The 16,741-nt window shown below is 43.3% G+C and overlaps 1 pseudogene; it reads right to left on the reverse strand.

The window, feature by feature from the left end:
* Nucleotides 1-7,495: 7,495 nt before the first annotated feature.
* LOC124048595 lies at nt 7,496-16,583 on the reverse strand (annotated as a pseudogene).
* Between the last annotated feature and the right edge of the window lie 158 nt (nt 16,584-16,741).

Below are 16,741 nucleotides of genomic sequence, written 5' to 3' on the forward strand. Positions count from 1 at the left end.
GGAGATGACAAGTGCCTGGATTAGGACCTGCGCCGCTTCCTGTGTGAGGCAGGGTCGTACTCTGCGTATGTTGTAGAGCATGAACCTACAGGAACGGGCCACCGCCTTGATGTTAGTTGAGAACGACAGGGTGTTGTCCAGGATCACGCCAAGGTTCTTAGCGCTCTGGGAGGAGGACACAATGGAGTTGTCAACCGTGATGGCGAGATCATGGAACGGGCAGTCCTTCCCTGGGAGGAAGAGCAGCTCCGTCTTGCCGAGGTTCAGCTTGAGGTGGTGATCCGTCATCCACACTGATATGTCTGCCAGACATGCAGAGATGCGATTCGCCACCTGGTCATCAGAAGGGGGAAAGGAGAAGATTAATTGTGTGTCGTCTGCATAGCAATGATAGGAGAGACTATGTGAGGTTATGACAGAGCCAAGTGACTTGGTGTATAGCGAGAATAGGAGAGGGCCTAGAACAGAGCCCCGGGGGACACCAGTGGTGAGAGCGCGTGGTGAGGAGACAGATTCTCGCCACGCCACCTGGTAGGAGCGACCTGTCAGGTAGGACGCAATCCAAGCGTGGGCCGCGCCGGAGATGCCCAACTCGGAGAGGGTGGAGAGGAGGATCTGATGGTTCACAGTATCGAAGGCAGCCGATAGGTCTAGGAGGATGAGAGCAGAGGAGAGAGAGTTAGCTTTAGCGGTGCGGAGCGCCTCCGTGATACAGAGAAGAGCAGTCTCAGTTGAATGACTAGTCTTGAAACCTGACTGATTTGGATCAAGAAGGTCATTCTGAGAGAGATAGCGGGAGAGCTGGCCAAGGACGGCACGTTCAAGAGTTTTGGAGAGAAAAGAAAGAAGGGATACTGGTCTGTAGTTGTTGACATCGGAGGGATCGAGTGTAGGTTTTTTCAGAAGGGGTGCAACTCTCGCTCTCTTGAAGACAGAAGGGACTTAGCCAGCGGTCAGGGATGAGTTGATGAGCGAGGTGAGGTAAGGGAGAAGGTCTCCGGAAATGGTCTGGTGTCCCTGGTGTCCCCCAGGGCTCTGTTCTTGGCCCTCTCCTATTCTCGCTATACACCAAGTCACTTGGCTCTGTCATAACCTCACATGGTCTCTCTTATCATTGCTATGCAGACGACACACAATTAATCTTCTCCTTTCCCCCTTCTGATGACCAGGTGGCGAATCGCATCTCTGCATGTCTGGCAGACATATCAGTGTGGATGACGGATCACCACCTCAAGCTGAACCTCGGCAAGACGGAGCTGCTCTTCCTCCCGGGGAAGGACTGCCCGTTCCATGATCTCGCCATCACGGTTGACAACTCCATTGTGTCCTCCTCCCAGAGCGCCAAGAACCTTGGCGTGATCCTGGACAACACCCTGTCGTTCTCAACCAACATCAAGGCGGTGGCCCGTTCCTGTAGGTTCATGCTCTACAACATCTGCAGAGTACGACCCTGCCTCACACAGGAAGCGGCGCAGGTCCTAATCCAGGCACTTGTCATCTCCCGTCTGGATTACTGCAACTCGCTGTTGGCTGGGCTCCCTGCCTGTGCCATTAAACCCCTTCAACTCATCCAGAACGCCGCAGCCCGTCTGGTGTTCAACCTTCCCAAGTTCTCTCACGTCACCCCGCTCCTCCGTTCTCTCCACTGGCTTCCAGTTGAAGCTCGCATCCGCTACAAGACCATGGTGCTTGCCTACGGAGCTGTGAGGGGAACGGCACCTCAGTACCTCCAGGCTCTGATCAGGCCCTACACCCAAACAAGGGCACTGCGTTCATCCACCTCTGGCCTGCTCGCCTCCCTACCACTGAGGAAGTACAGCTCCCGCTCAGCCCAGTCAAAACTGTTCGCTGCCCTGGCCCCCAATGGTGGAACAAACTCCCTCACGACGCCAGGACAGCGGAGTCAATCACCACCTTCCGGAGACACCTGAAACCCCACCTCTTTAAGGAATACCTAGGATAGGATAAGTAATCCCTCTCACCCCCCTAAGTTTTAGATGCACTATTGTTAAGTGACTGTCCCACTGGATGTCATAAGGTGAATGCACCAATTTGTAAGTCGCTCTGGATAAGAGCGTCTGCTAAATGACTTAAATGTAAATGTAGGAGGGGATAGGGTCAAGCGGGCAGGTTGTTGGGCGGCCGGCCGTCACAAGACGCGAGATTTCATCTGGAGAGAGAGGGGAGAAAGAGGTCAGAGCACAGGGTAGGGCAGTGTGAGCAGAACCAGCGGTGTCGTTTGACTTAGCAAACGAGGATCGGATGTCGTCGACCTTCTTTTCAAAATGGTTGACGAAGTCATCTGCAGAGAGGGAGGAGGGGGGGGGGGAGGATTCAGGAGGGAGGAGAAGGTGGCAAAGAGCTTCCTAGGGTTAGAGGCAGATGCTTGGAATTTAGAGTGGTAGAAAGTGGCTTTAGCAGCAGAGACAGAGGAGGAAAATGTAGAGAGGAGGGAGTGAAAGGATGCCAGGTCAGCAGGGAGGCGAGTTTTCCTCCATTTCCGCTCGGCTGCCCGGAGCCCTGTTCTGTGAGCTCGCAATGAGTCGTCGATGCAGAAAGGGAGGAGAGGAGGGTTGAGGAGGCAGAATCAGGAGATAGGTTGGAGAAGGTTTGAGCAGAGGGAAGAGATGATAGGATGGAAGAGGAGAGAGTAGCGGCGGAGAGAGAGCGAAGGTTGGGACGGCGCGATACCATCCGAGTAGGGGCAGTGTGGGAAGTGTTGGATGAGAGCGAGAGGGAAAAGGATACAAGGTGGTGGTCTGAGACTTGGAGGGGAGTTGCAATGAGGTTAGTGGAAGAACAGCATCTAGTAAAGATGAGGTCGAGCGTATTGCCTGCCTTGTGAGTAGGGGGGGAAGGTGAGAGGGTGAGGTCAAAAGAGGAGAGGAGTGGAAAGAAGGAGGCAGAGAGGAATGAGTCAAAGGTAGACGTGGGGAGGTTAAAGTCGCCCAGAACTGTGAGAGGTGAGCCGTCCTCAGGAAAGGAGCTTATCAAGGCATCAAGCTCATTGATGAACTCTCCGAGGGAACCTGGAGGGCGATAAATGATAAGGATGTTAAGCTTGAAATGGCTGGTAACTGTGACAGCATGGAATTCAAAGGAGGCGATAGACAGATGGGTAAGGGGAGAAAGAGAGAATGACCACTTGGGAGAGATGAGGATCCCGGTGCCACCACCCCGCTGACCAGAAGCTCTCGGGGTGTGCGAGAACACGTGGGCGGACGAAGAGAGAGCAGTGGGAGTAGCAGTGTTATCTGTGGTGATCCATGTTTCCGTCAGTGCCAAGAAGTCGAGGGACTGGAGGGAGGCATAGGCTGAGATGAACTCTGCCTTGTTGGCCGCAGATCGGCAGTTGAACTACATGTTGTTCACTACTTCCCAACACTGAATCTAATGCCCAGAATATAGGTTTTATTCTAGGTCATCAAGCTATTCCAGATAGCAATGATAGTGTGATACACACAAAATGCTTTTACTGAAATGTCACGTGAGGCACTTATACTACAGTTGGCCAATAGGGGGCAGTGAGACATGTTTGCTTCGCACTGGGATTATATGCGATTCTGCACCTGTGTGTTATAATTGAGAGAACCTTTGAAAGGGAAGTAACGTTCTCCTGTTTCATTACTTCTCCTGTGTTACAGGGCAGTAAAAGTGCAAAAATACACTGAATACCACAATATTGTTTTGTGACTTGCCTGTTGAAGTGAATGTAATGGTTTTGAACAATATAGTAATTGTATAACTTGGTACTAGACAGAAAACGCATGTCTAATGTAAAATGAAATGATGGCGGTGCATCCCTTTGTTCTAGACAACAACGAACTCCTGAACATTTTTTAAAGTCACTCCTGATAATGTATTAAGGGTTTAGAGAATTTAATGTTGTAACTGTAATGTTTAAGAACTTTAATTGTTGTACTGTAAATGTTAGAAAAGCGGTTAGCATTTGGCTAGCTGCGGTTAGCGTTTGCTAGCTCAGGTCAGATGGTTGCTAGCTTCGGTTAGCGCTATGCTAGCTTGTTCAAACATTTTGCAATAATTAGCATTCATGTCAGTTGAAATAGTCTTGTCTTTCTATTAGCCCTTACACTGGGTGAATGTTTTTTTTAGCATGGGTATAAAGTAAACTTCTATTGAGTTATACCAGTATTTAAAGGCTTTCATGTTTTGGAGTCTCCTATGGGGCTATAGTGGGGAACAGTCAACTAACGTAAACTCGTAAATCGCCTTGGTCCTACAATTGCCCTTATTTTAGCGCCCCCGAAACCTAATACTTCCAGATCAACTTTAATGTCAATACCATTGTAAAGCACAATTTCTCCCCGTTCCAACCAAAGCAATTACATGACCTAAACGCTGCCCGTTTCTGCATAATTCAAGCAGGCAATGAGCCCCGTCAGGTCTTTTAAAAAATGGCGGGTGGGGAAGCGAAACTAATGCGTGATAGTGAGAAGGAGAGATGCCGTGTGGGAAAATTGCTTTTTTTTCATTCGATCTGTCCAACTTATCACCTCTAAAATGTAAATAAAACACTATAAAGCATTTATATAATGTGTCGTTTACATACCTATTTGAAGGTTTGTGCCGGATTTGAATCGGGTTTTTAGGGCGGTGCTAAAGTGATCTTAGAAGTAAACAGCGGCTTTGAGAATGATGATCGCATGCAATGACGACGAAAAAAATGACTAGGTATCCCCCTGTCACTGTCCGTTTCTTGATGATAGAAGTGCTACAACTGGTGGAGAGAGATTGTAAGACAGAAATAGTTGCTTCATGCGTGCTGTACGTTATGACATAACACGTCAAGATGTAACGGAGGGTCGGTTTTTTCAACTTTTCTCCAATATTATAGAGCCAATTACCATGTCGATCAACGCTTGAATAGAAACCAAGTTCACACCCCCGATGTTGACGTCAACACAGTCGCTACAATCCCATTAGTTTTCTTTGTAGCCTCGTTTGAATGTTGCGGTTGCTCACATTTGTATGGAATGGGGTGAGTTTACGTTACATAATTATAACCTAAATAGGTGAATTAAAGTTGAGCAAATGTGTTTTGGGTATAAATGTAAAGAATTTGAGGATTTAGAATGTAATATTTTTGATGTGTAAATTTATGTATGTTTGATGTCATAAGGTGAATGGACCAATTTGTAAGTCGCTCTGGATAAGAGCGTCTGCTAAATGACTTAAATGTAAATGTAAATGTAATGATATGTTAGTGAACTAATATGTCAGGGATTTATGAGACATTTTTAAATACACTTTGAAGAAAACATTGAAATACGATGAAAAGACAGTTTTCACCTGAGAGAATGTTGAATAAAATACTTGAGAACCTTTGAAAGAGAAGCCATGTACTCCTGTTTCATAATTTATCCTGTTACATGAACTATTTTCTGCTGCACCAGTCCCAAAACTGGGAACTGTAACAATAGCAAAGACTAACAAGAGGATCTGAAACTATGACTAATACAATTAGCAAGTCAACATGCTTTGTGTAATAGATAGTTTATTGGATAAAATCAGATCTAAGTGATTGATCAAAACATATGCATTCCTCTCATAACACGAAATCGAACTTTAGCCGGGCATGCTAGCTGCCGATAGCTTTCATGCTAGAATGCAGAATGAATCATGCAGAGATAAAATGTCCTTTTGTTGCATGCTACGAGGTGTCATCAACAGTACATAGTCCTTACTTTGTGATCTAGCAAGCTTTTTGTTTATAATATAAATTAATGACACTACTACACTGCTCAGCTAGCTAGTCCATTAACAAAACAAAAAATGCTCGGCCTCTTCTTGAAATGTTTTATTGGCAGACTACATCCAAAAAGGTGTATTGCCGCCACCTACTGGGTAGGGTAAAACTGAGAATTTAACAAAAAAATATAATTTAATAATTAAAATGAAACAAAAGTCAATGTACTCCTTCACTTGGTCAAATGTACTCAGATCCTTACACAGGCTCTGGGGCCTGAGAGGGGAAGCATCTTCAGACAGTATTCTACAAAGTTTCTGCTGTGAAATCCAGGAGAACCCAGAACCTTTTAGCCGCTTTCACAATTTCCAATTTCTTAGATGTTTTGTTCGTTTGTCCTGTAAAATTAATCACTTGCCCAATAAACAAAACAAAATCAACCTTCACAATTAGTATTTCAGGATCTCTCAACTGACTGACATCCACAGACTGTTGGACATCATCCACTGCCATAGCTTCATCATCTGCTCGCTGCTTTGACAATTTTCACAGCTTCTGCATAGGACACCTCAACAGCCCTGATCGTTCCTACTTTGACCTCCTCCATCCTAACAGGGCACTACAGGAACAATTGCAACACTGCATCCTCACTGATTCAAACATGGCCAAACATTTTACATTTATGACATTGAAGTGGCTTTTGTACATAATCCCGCACTACATATCTCATATATCCTAGCTTTATACAGGTCAGGAACATCTTCATTAAACATCAATAACAAGTCTTTCCCCCTTTTCCATTCACAGTGCGGGTTAAGCGACATAAATCAACTATTCTTGACATGTTCATCTTAAACTATGAAGCCTCCATTTCCATATGAAACCGGTACCCTACTCCGAAAATCATAACATTCCACTTCCGCAAACGTGTTTCCCAAAATAACATCCTTTCTCATGAATCACACTCCAACAAGGAATGGTGCATTATCATTCATTTACAACTGTAGCCCTTTTACAATAGCTCCATTTTTATGTTCCAGTATTCCACTATCTTCACTCGGGCCAACAGAATCAAGCATTACTTCTGCCATTGCTCTCCCACCTCCCTGGCGGATTTCCGTGCACTATCAAAAACACCGGTCTGAAATGACCACCAAGCTATAGGAAATTACAATTAGCCCTGAGACACGTGCCCAAAGAACTCCTCTGCACTTCAGAAACTGCCTGAATAAACTAGGAGTTCATGAACAGCAGTTAAAGACTGCTTGGTCCAAAGATCTGCTGAAAAACTTTTTTTGTGGCCCATATGAAAATGATAAATTATAGAAATGACCCAGATAGGCAAATGAATCATAGCATAGACTGTAATGATGGCGAAAATGTCGATACAAAGTAGCTGATGAAAATGTACTGTACTGTTTAATTGTTTAATATTAAAATGTGCAAATGTAGCTACATGTAAAATAAATTATTTTTGTTTTGGCATAGGATTTTGTCCATAGATGTCTTGAGATCAATTTATGATATTCAAATAAACAATGTATCAAATTATAATGGTCTTATTTAGTCTTTCCCCCTAAAAATCTCTAGAAAATACAATTCTGATCTGACATTCTCTCTTGAATTTTAAAAATATTTTTCTATGTATAATAACCATTAGATCAAGGGAGTAGATAAACAATGTAATATAATCACATTGTTTAACATAAATTAGATTAGCCTGTAGTTTTGGAATAATATTAACCCATTGTAGTTTTAGTTGAAAGTGAAACCCTCACACTTTCCACAGAATTTTGAAAAAGTATTTATTTACAACACCACATTTGGAACAACAGAGCTTAAATAAAAAAGACAAGCAAAATACACTTGATAAGAAAAGACACAAGAAGGCACTCAATAACACAGTTATCCTCTTACCACATGTTCTTTGATCTATGGCTACACATAAATGACATTAAATGAAACCGTGAAATGAGGATTGTATAGCAAGTAAGCAAGCTAACATTATTGAATGCTGCCAAACACGTTTGTTTTATCCAAAGACAAACCTGGATAAATAAATCTGACATAAAAACAAACAATAAGTCCAAAGAGTGGCACATTGATGTTCAGGCATGTGGTCCATAGCCCTGTTCTCTCCATAGCCTCATAGTCCAAAGATTACTGTTTGACCTAATGACTGGGAACTCGGGTGAAATTCATACAGCGCCCCTGAACAAAACAAAAGGCAGTTCCTGTATTATTTACTTATTCCATTTAAACCTTTTACTTTAAGAGGTAAGTTATTGAGAACACATTCTTGTACAAATAGCGACCAGTTAGACTTAAATGTATCTACCTTATTCTAGATTTATCTGAAAATATACAGGATAGACCTTCCCTAACATATACTGTATTTCATTACAGTTGTAACACCTCCCTACCTCCATATCAGCCTAATTCTCATGAACAATGGTACATGGTATTAAATTGTTCATGCCTCACAGCTTGCCTCTTCCGTAGACGGTGCAGACTGCTCAGACCTGCTCTCCACTGGTATGAAGATTAGAACAAGCAACTATGTCAAACCAGCTCTCCTCAATTTTATGCTGGTAGTGTATGTACCCATTAGTCTCCACCATATATGGATTTATGTATCTCAGATAAATGAGGTACATCAGTTACAAAATGAGCTCATAAATGGAGTCACTATATGTGTGACATAGCATGGAAATTGTTTTGACAACACTGCATAGAGTTGACATTTACAATAATTGATCATAATTGAACTCAATTGAGGCAGCCGGCTTTGACTGTAATGGGTAAGGAGGAGATGGCGAATGGGCCGGCGAGTTGTCACGACATCATTATTAGCCAATCAAACTAATCAAGCGTAAGAGCATTACTGGCTGAACAGACAGCCACTCCCATTCTGTCAAGAAGGGAGCCACCATCATGAACCCAGTCAGATAAGAGCAGGTACCAGCCCCCCTAAAACCATCCACCAGAAATCACAGCTAATATATCATCAAATACGTTTTAGGGAGTGTTTGCTTAAAACAGCAGACAATTGTGTACCTATGCCTTGATTCATAGGCTATATTGACAATTTATCCAAGAAATAGAACATTTATCAAATTCAGTACAGCAATTTACAACAGTAAATTCACATTAACACCAATTACAGAGGGTACCCACCCCCACCTTTCTTAGTAAAAAGATAATCGCCAGCGTCCCCCACCTCTGTTAATGAGAGGGCAATGTACACCCAGTCCAGCGTCTTAATGAACGTGTAGTGCAGTACACCAACACAGTGTGACAGAGTACACAAACACAGTGTGACAGACAGGGAGGTTAAGAGGACAGAGGTCATACGCTGTCCCTCGTTTGTGCCATCCCTCCGTCCCCCCATCCTCGTTTACATCCAGCCCTGCTCTGCTCGTTATCTTGTAGTGAGCTGTGACATGCCAGAGGCCTCACAGAGAATAATGGTGCTAATAGGCATTAGGGGGTCAGAGTCTCACAAACATAGACATCCATCCCTACTCTCTTCATCACTCATCTATAGGATCTCTCCATCCCCCATCCCATATCGGTATGGGGGGGGACAGTTAATGGCTAAAGTACCATCACTCATCTATAAGATCCCTCCATCCCATATGGGTATGGGGGGGGACAGTTAATGGCTAAAGTACCATCACTTATCTATAAGATCCCTCCATCCCATATGGGTATGGGGGGGGGACAGTTAATGGCTAAAGTACCATCACTCATCTATAAGATCCCTCCATCCCATATGGGTATGGGGAGACAGTTGATGGCTAAAGCTGTCATCTCCTCTCAGTGGACAGAGTGGTAACTGACCTGTCATGTCCTGCCTCTCCCTTACTGCCCCTCATCCCTTCTCCACTGATGAGCCTGTCTGCTTGGGCCACTAATGAGCTAGACAAAGTTACTAACGTGTGAACTGGGCAACATTGACTAAGCAGAAGAGAGATCGTTAAGTATGTCTCTTTCTCACTTTCTTTCTTTGTTTGTGAGTTTGTTGCAATCGGGGTTAGGGTCAATTCCATTTTCACTCAATTTACGAAAACAATTCAGAAAGTAAACGGGAAGTAAACTGATTGAGTACATTATACAAGGGGGTGCCTTACCCTGTCCTGTGCTGTTGGTCTCAGGACAGCAACTCGATCATACTGTCGTCTGAGTAACGCCACCAGTGCATCAAAACGCCCCTAACAACAAAACAAGTGATGATAAGAGTCAACCTGTTGGATTAATATACAAAACCAGTTACTGACAGCCCTTGTCAATGTGGCTCTGAAAGCATGGTGACTTACCTTGATGGGTGTGTACCATTTGGACTGTTCTGGGATGTGATAAGTAGGGGGTGGTCTCTGAGGCATTGGTTTTCTAATGATAGGTTCTTCCACCTCCTCCTCCACCATTGTGACCACCGCATTCTTGGCTTTCTCGAGCCGTGCACCTTCCTCTGTGGAACCTTTCTCACCCCAACGAACCTAAGACACAGTTTACAGCAGGTTATTTCACATTTTATATTTGTTTAGCACACAATAACCATTCAGAACTTTAGAGTAACTAACACCACTCAAAATAAAGTGACGCAGTTTGCTGTCAAGATATAGTACAGCCCAAATAGAAAATTAATAATAGTTAAATGGGGTAATACTCATTCAGACATACACTGTATCACAATTCCAGTGGGTCTGAAGTTTACGTACACTAAGCTGACTGACTTTAAACAGCTTGGAAAAGTCCAGAAAATAATGTCATGGCTTTAGAAGCTTCTGATTTAAATAGGCTAATTTAAATAATTTGAGTCAATTGGAGGTGTACCTGTGGCTGTATTTCAAGGCCTACCTTCAAACTCTGTGCCTCTTTGCTTGACATCATGGGAAAATCTAAACAAATTAGCCAAGACCTTAGGAAAAAAATGTAGACCTCCACAAGTCTGGTTCATCCTTCAGAGCAATTTCCAAACACCTGAAGGTACCACGTTCATCTGTACAAACCATAGTACGCAAGTATAATCGTTGTTTGGAGGAAAAGGGAGGTTTGCAAGCCAAAGAACACCATCCCAACCTTGAAGCACGGGGATGGCAGCATCATGTTGTGGGGGTGCTTTGCTGCAGGAGGTACTGGTGCACTTCACAAAATAGATGGCATCATGAGGGGGGGAAATTATGTGGATATATTGAAGCAACATCTCAAGACATCAGTTAAAGCTTGGTCGCAAATGGGTCTTCCAAATAGACAATTACTCCAAGCATACTTCCAAAGTTGTGGCAAAATGTCTTTAAGGACAACAAAGTCAAGGAATTGGAGTGGCCATCACAAAGCCCTGGCCTCAATCCTATAAAAAATTTGTGGGCAGAACTGAAAAAGCGTGTGTGAGCAAGGAGGCCAACAAAAATGACTAAGTTACAACAGCTCTGTCAGGAGGAATGGGCCAAAATTAACCCAAATTTTTGTGGGAAGCTTGTTGAAGGCTACCCAAAACGTTCGACCCAAGTTAAACAATTTAAAGGCAATGCTACCAAATACTAATTGCGTGTATGTAAACTTCTGACCCACTGGGAATGTGATGAAAGAAATAATAGTTGAAATAAATCATTCTCTACTATTATTCTGACATTTCACATTCTTAAAATAAAGTGGTGATTCTAACTGACCTAAAACATAATTTTTACTAGGGTTAAATGTCAGGAATTGTGGAAAAACTGAGTTTAAATGTATGTTGCTATGGTGTATGTAAACTTCCAACTTCAACTGTACCTCCATGCGTTTCATTCCTCCGATACCTCTTCCCCCATAGTATGATGCATCCACCATGGGCCACTTCCTCTTGGGTAGAGGGTCCACCTCTGGTTCCTGTAGTGGAGGAGGGAGTTTGGGGCGTTAAAGTTACTCTACAATGGTGTGACGAACACTTGGTACTTCTAAGAACACTTCCATAGAATCTAAGCACTCACAGGTACTGGAGGAGGCGGGAGAGGAGGAGGGGGGGCGACGGGGAGGGGGGGTCCTTGATCACCTGTAGCATGTACAGTAGAAAACAGTCAGCAGTTATACAACAATGAATTACTATGTACTGACATCTCAATCTACAACTGTATTAACTCATACTCTCTCCCTGCCTTACTACCGGAAAATACAGTCGGTCCTGGAGGACTCACAATAGTGCAGCAGAGCGCCCAGAACCACCACAGCAGAGCCAGAGCCAGCAGCAGGAGTAGAACTAAGATCAGGACCAGCACCACTGTCCCATCAGACTGTAACAGGAGACAATGTAAGACAAAGTCTGTTTCGTGGCCTGCTTTATCAAATGATGTGCGACTTCATATCTAACGCTATATCACAGACTTCCTCAGACTAGACTTTGGTGGACTCTATGTAAGTAGAATGAGGCCGTTTTGTTCTGAGTGTTGGTGTGACCTGTGACACCGATACTCACACAAGTTGTAGCGTAGATAGTGAACGGGCTTGAGATGTAGGACTGTCCGTTGTTCAAGCTGATCAGCACATCAATCGATCTATCGTGAGGGGAAAGAAAATCCAGCACAATTCTATATTATTGCTTCGCGCATGTGCGTGTATGTGTGTGTGTATGTGAGAGACAGAAAGAGGGAGGGCGAGAGAGAGAGAGATACTAACAAAGTAGGTCAAACTTCATTTAAGTATCGGTCTGGCAGAACAACTCTTGAAATGCCAAGGCACTGTGTCACAGCAAATAGGCATGCTGGTGGACAGGGTAAAAACTAACACAGGGTCACAAAGTCTAACATATCATATCTTCCTCTAAGCCGTTTTAATGATAGTGTGCCAAACCATTTTGGTGTGTCTCACCACTACACATCAGTTCAGCCTATTCGGTCACATTTTATGAAGAAACCAGGCAGTCCCGTAATGGATTAGGGATGAACAGCTGCCATTCTCCAGTCACCCCCAGGCTTTCATTATATTTTTATATCATTTGAAGTTGTTTTCTTTGCTTTTATAAAGCGATGAACACCTGTTACCCGTCGAACCCACTACCCATCCTGAATGGAAGTGTATGTAGTCGCTGACTGTGGAGAGTCTGGGTTGCTGTGTGGTTCAGCTCTCACGGCAACCAACCAACAGCATGACATTCCTTTGATCTGACCAACTGCGTGCGCTCAGTAGCTCACTGGCCATTTATGGATAGAGGAAGTTTGAAGAGGAGAGAACTGAGTGCAGCACTTACTGTCCGACTTCATGCAGCACTGGTGCTGGACACAACAAATAGCCATCCTGCACCACATTGGGCCTCTCATCTGGGGGGGAGGGGAGAGAGAGAGAGCGCACTGGGTCAGCTCAATGCCCTCTCAGTGAAGAGACTTTGTGTGTTGTGTTCTATATTAAGCAATAAGACAGATACCAGCTCCATGTACTCAGCTAGCTGCCTAATGTTCCCTGACCCTACTAAATAAGACACTGTTCTGTTCTCTCTGAAACACAACATTCACTCCACGCCCTCAGTACTTCATTAGCGTGGTTACTTCATGGGGACATTTAGTAGACTAGCATTCTGAGCAACAGGATTGAAGTGCACTGTCGGGTGTACAGCTACAAAACAACGGTGGCATCTGGTAAACAGGAATGAATATAGTATGAACACGTGCTTGGGGGGGGGGGGGGGGGTTATTGTCAATCTGCATTCTTACAGTAGGTAGGTGTGTCAATATTGGAATGCAGAATGTGATGCATTATGGAGCTTGGGGTATACTAACTGTATGTCTTCTGGTTGACAGTGAGAACGCAGATCACTCCATCCTGGCTCCTGCCACGGGTAAAGTCATACCCTCTCAGGACGATGTTGAAAGATTCTACAATTTTATAGAGGGGCACAATGTCAGGATGATTTTCAGGCACAAACAAATAACAGTGTTACCCAATAATAGTATTGGTATCGGTATATCAACAAACTCAAGCTTTGCAACGTACCATTTATGCAAACACTAGTGGGCTCTATGCTGAATATTTCTGTGCAGGACTGCTTCAAAATCTGTGAAAAATATAAATAATGATAACGTTAATGACAAGGTATGTGTCTTAATGTTTTATTTTGACATATTGTTGTATGTAATTATTCTGACCGAATTCACAATGCTTTTGAGTGCACGAAATCCAGCCAGCACTGGGAATACTTGGTCTTTGCTGTCTGCAATGTCAACAAGCTGTGGGTACAAGAGGAAAGCATATGATATCACTCAACATCGGAAAGATTGTCTTCCCACATCTACGTACAACATAGCACTCTCTCTCCCACATTGTCTGAACACTACTCTCTCCCTCTGTTTTCTGTACATCTACAAGACAGCATTTTTCTCCCCTCTGTTGATCTTTCCCCGGTCTGGTTTCAAAGGCTGATCTAATGTAATGAAACCATAAGAGGAAGCAGGCTGGCACGATCCAATTAGATGATTAGAGTACAACTAAACTTCCTCTCCAGACTGCTAACGCTCTCTAAGACAGGCAGACGATCAAGTCATAAAACAAGTACGCTCATTTTTCTTCCAATTTTATGGTACCCATTAGTAGCTCCAGTATGGATTCACTTTGGCAGTGTTCAGAGATTTCAATGTAAACACAATAGTGTATTGCAGTGTGTGTATTTCATGTGTGTGTATTTCATGTGTGCTTTATGCAGCCTTCAATTGATAGAAAGGCGAGAGCACTGCATGAAACAGATCCCTAAAAACACTCACCTGGCTCTCATCAAAGTCTTTCACACCAACACAGTACACCCGAGCACCAAATTCCCTGGCGGTGTTTGCCTTCAACAAAGAGAGAGGAAAATAGTTGTGTACCAGTCAGAGGTCAAAGCACTTCCAGCAAGTACTATTTTGTTACTCATCACTGTTTAGTATAATGGTATTACCTCCTTTACGGTCAGTTCATAAGGATAGACTTCCAGTTTCCCATCAGTCAGAGCTATGATAATACTGGATGACCGTGTGACCTGGGCCTTCATCTGCTCTGAGGCCTACATAGGGGAAGCAATGTTTTAATGTAGAACAAAAACAGTCCAACAACAACTAAAATAAAGAATAGATTCAAATAGAAAATGCTTACCGACTTCATGCCTTCGTGCATGTATGTTTCACCAGCCGGTCTGATTTTGCTTAACTTTTTCAAGCCTTCATCTATTTCATATCTACAAAGAGATTCTATCTGAGAAATGATGTTAATTGCCTGATGTGTGTGTGTGTGTGTGTGTGTGTGTGTGTGTGTGTGTGTGTGTGTGTGTGTGTGTGTGTGTGTGTGTGTGTGTGTGTGTGTGTGTGTGTGTGTGTGTGTGTGTGTGTGTGTGTGTGTGTGTGTGTGTGTGTGTGAGAGAGAGAGCAAGAGAAAGAGAGGAGAGAGAGGATAGAAAGTAAGAGCGAGAGAGAGAGAGGAGAGGGAAAGAGAGAGAGATGCTTAGTACTGTGACAAGTGAGAGAGTGTGTGTGTCTGTACCTGTCTCCAGTTAGTGGTAGAATCACCTCTGCTCTAGATGAGAAAACGATGTAGGAAACTCTCATCCTAGGACTAAAACAAACCGAAAAACACCAAGGAATGGGATCAAACATCAAAAAGTTACTGGTCATTTTGGATTTAAAAGACTTCACTTACAGTAGGCCAACTTATCCCTCCCTACACCCCTTGGAGCTAAACCCTTTTCTCTCCTAAATTACAATTATGCACAGTTGTTACCACAACCAGCTGTTTCAGACAACTGTTCTGGAGTTAAATTTAGTACCCCACTATTAAGTTTTAAAATAATCCCACAAACTGTATCCAAGTGTTCGGTGGAGCTACATTTGATCAAATGCCTATTGGCTACTGCTTGAAAAGGATTTGCCCCACTTTCACATGAGTGTGTTAACTGTGTTAACTACTAACTTGATTCCTCACTGTGTAAATATCCTATGTCCTTGGTAAATCATTATTTGACTTAAAAGGGGCCCATTCTTCTGTTTCATGATTCAGATTGTAAAGTTAGCCATAGTATTGATGGACAGTGATGTATAGTGTTCAAGACAAGTTGCTCATTTCACCTTGTACACAGAGCTTGGAACCTGAGAGTATGACTTTATTCACTTACCTCACAAAGCGGTTGGTGAGCTGCTCCACAAACTCATAGATCTCTCCCCAGTTATCATGCACACTCCCAGACCTGTAAAGCAGTCAGAAACACTCCCTGAACCAGAACCAAACAACCCCTTACAAGGGCTAGACAGACTGAAATAGAACTCGAGTCATTTAAATACTATTTACAGGAGTATTTTACATACAAATGTGATAAGAAAACGCTTGACTAGTGCAATTTGACACCTGATAGATTCTCTAGAATCGTTTTGATTCAAGTCACTTTACCTTATCAATTACATCTTGCATTTAGTCTGTAGGCTATAACGTTACTTACCTGTCTAAAACGAAATAAATATCAAAAGCTCCATGGCAAGATGCCTCTTCGGTATTACAAAATAATGTGTTTAGGCCTATAAGAAAGGTAAGCAGGAGTGCAGTCCACTGTCCGTTGATGATCATTGCCTTGATAAAAATAATATTTCCTCATTGAGTTTGCACATCGTACTGTACCACTGACTAGAGTAGACTATCTCACATGCGCTTTCTTCGTCTGGATGAAACAGGACTCGAGACTGATTCCTGATTTTCCAACGATAAAATTGAAAATAAACTAACATGACATTTACGCGACATGTTACTGTGTGTCTTTGTAAATACTATGTATCGTCCTTGCCACTTGTGGGTAACCTATTTAATTTTCTGAATTGAGAGAATAAAATGATTTGGGGCGTGTCTCCTAGAGAATTGCCGCTGATACTGTGACAGTACCGTTTCATCTGAAGTGAGCATGCGCAAGAGAGTCGAACAAATGCACAAGCGCCTTTGAACCCTATTTGTGCGCCTTTGAACCCTATTGCACCCTAGTCTCACAGAGTTTCCCAAACTCTTCCCTCCTGCGCGCACGTTTTGGTTTTTAGCTCTAGCGTTACACAATTGATT

Source organism: Oncorhynchus gorbuscha, linkage group LG11 (genome assembly GCF_021184085.1).
Source record: "Oncorhynchus gorbuscha isolate QuinsamMale2020 ecotype Even-year linkage group LG11, OgorEven_v1.0, whole genome shotgun sequence".
NCBI lineage: Eukaryota > Metazoa > Chordata > Actinopteri > Salmoniformes > Salmonidae > Oncorhynchus > Oncorhynchus gorbuscha.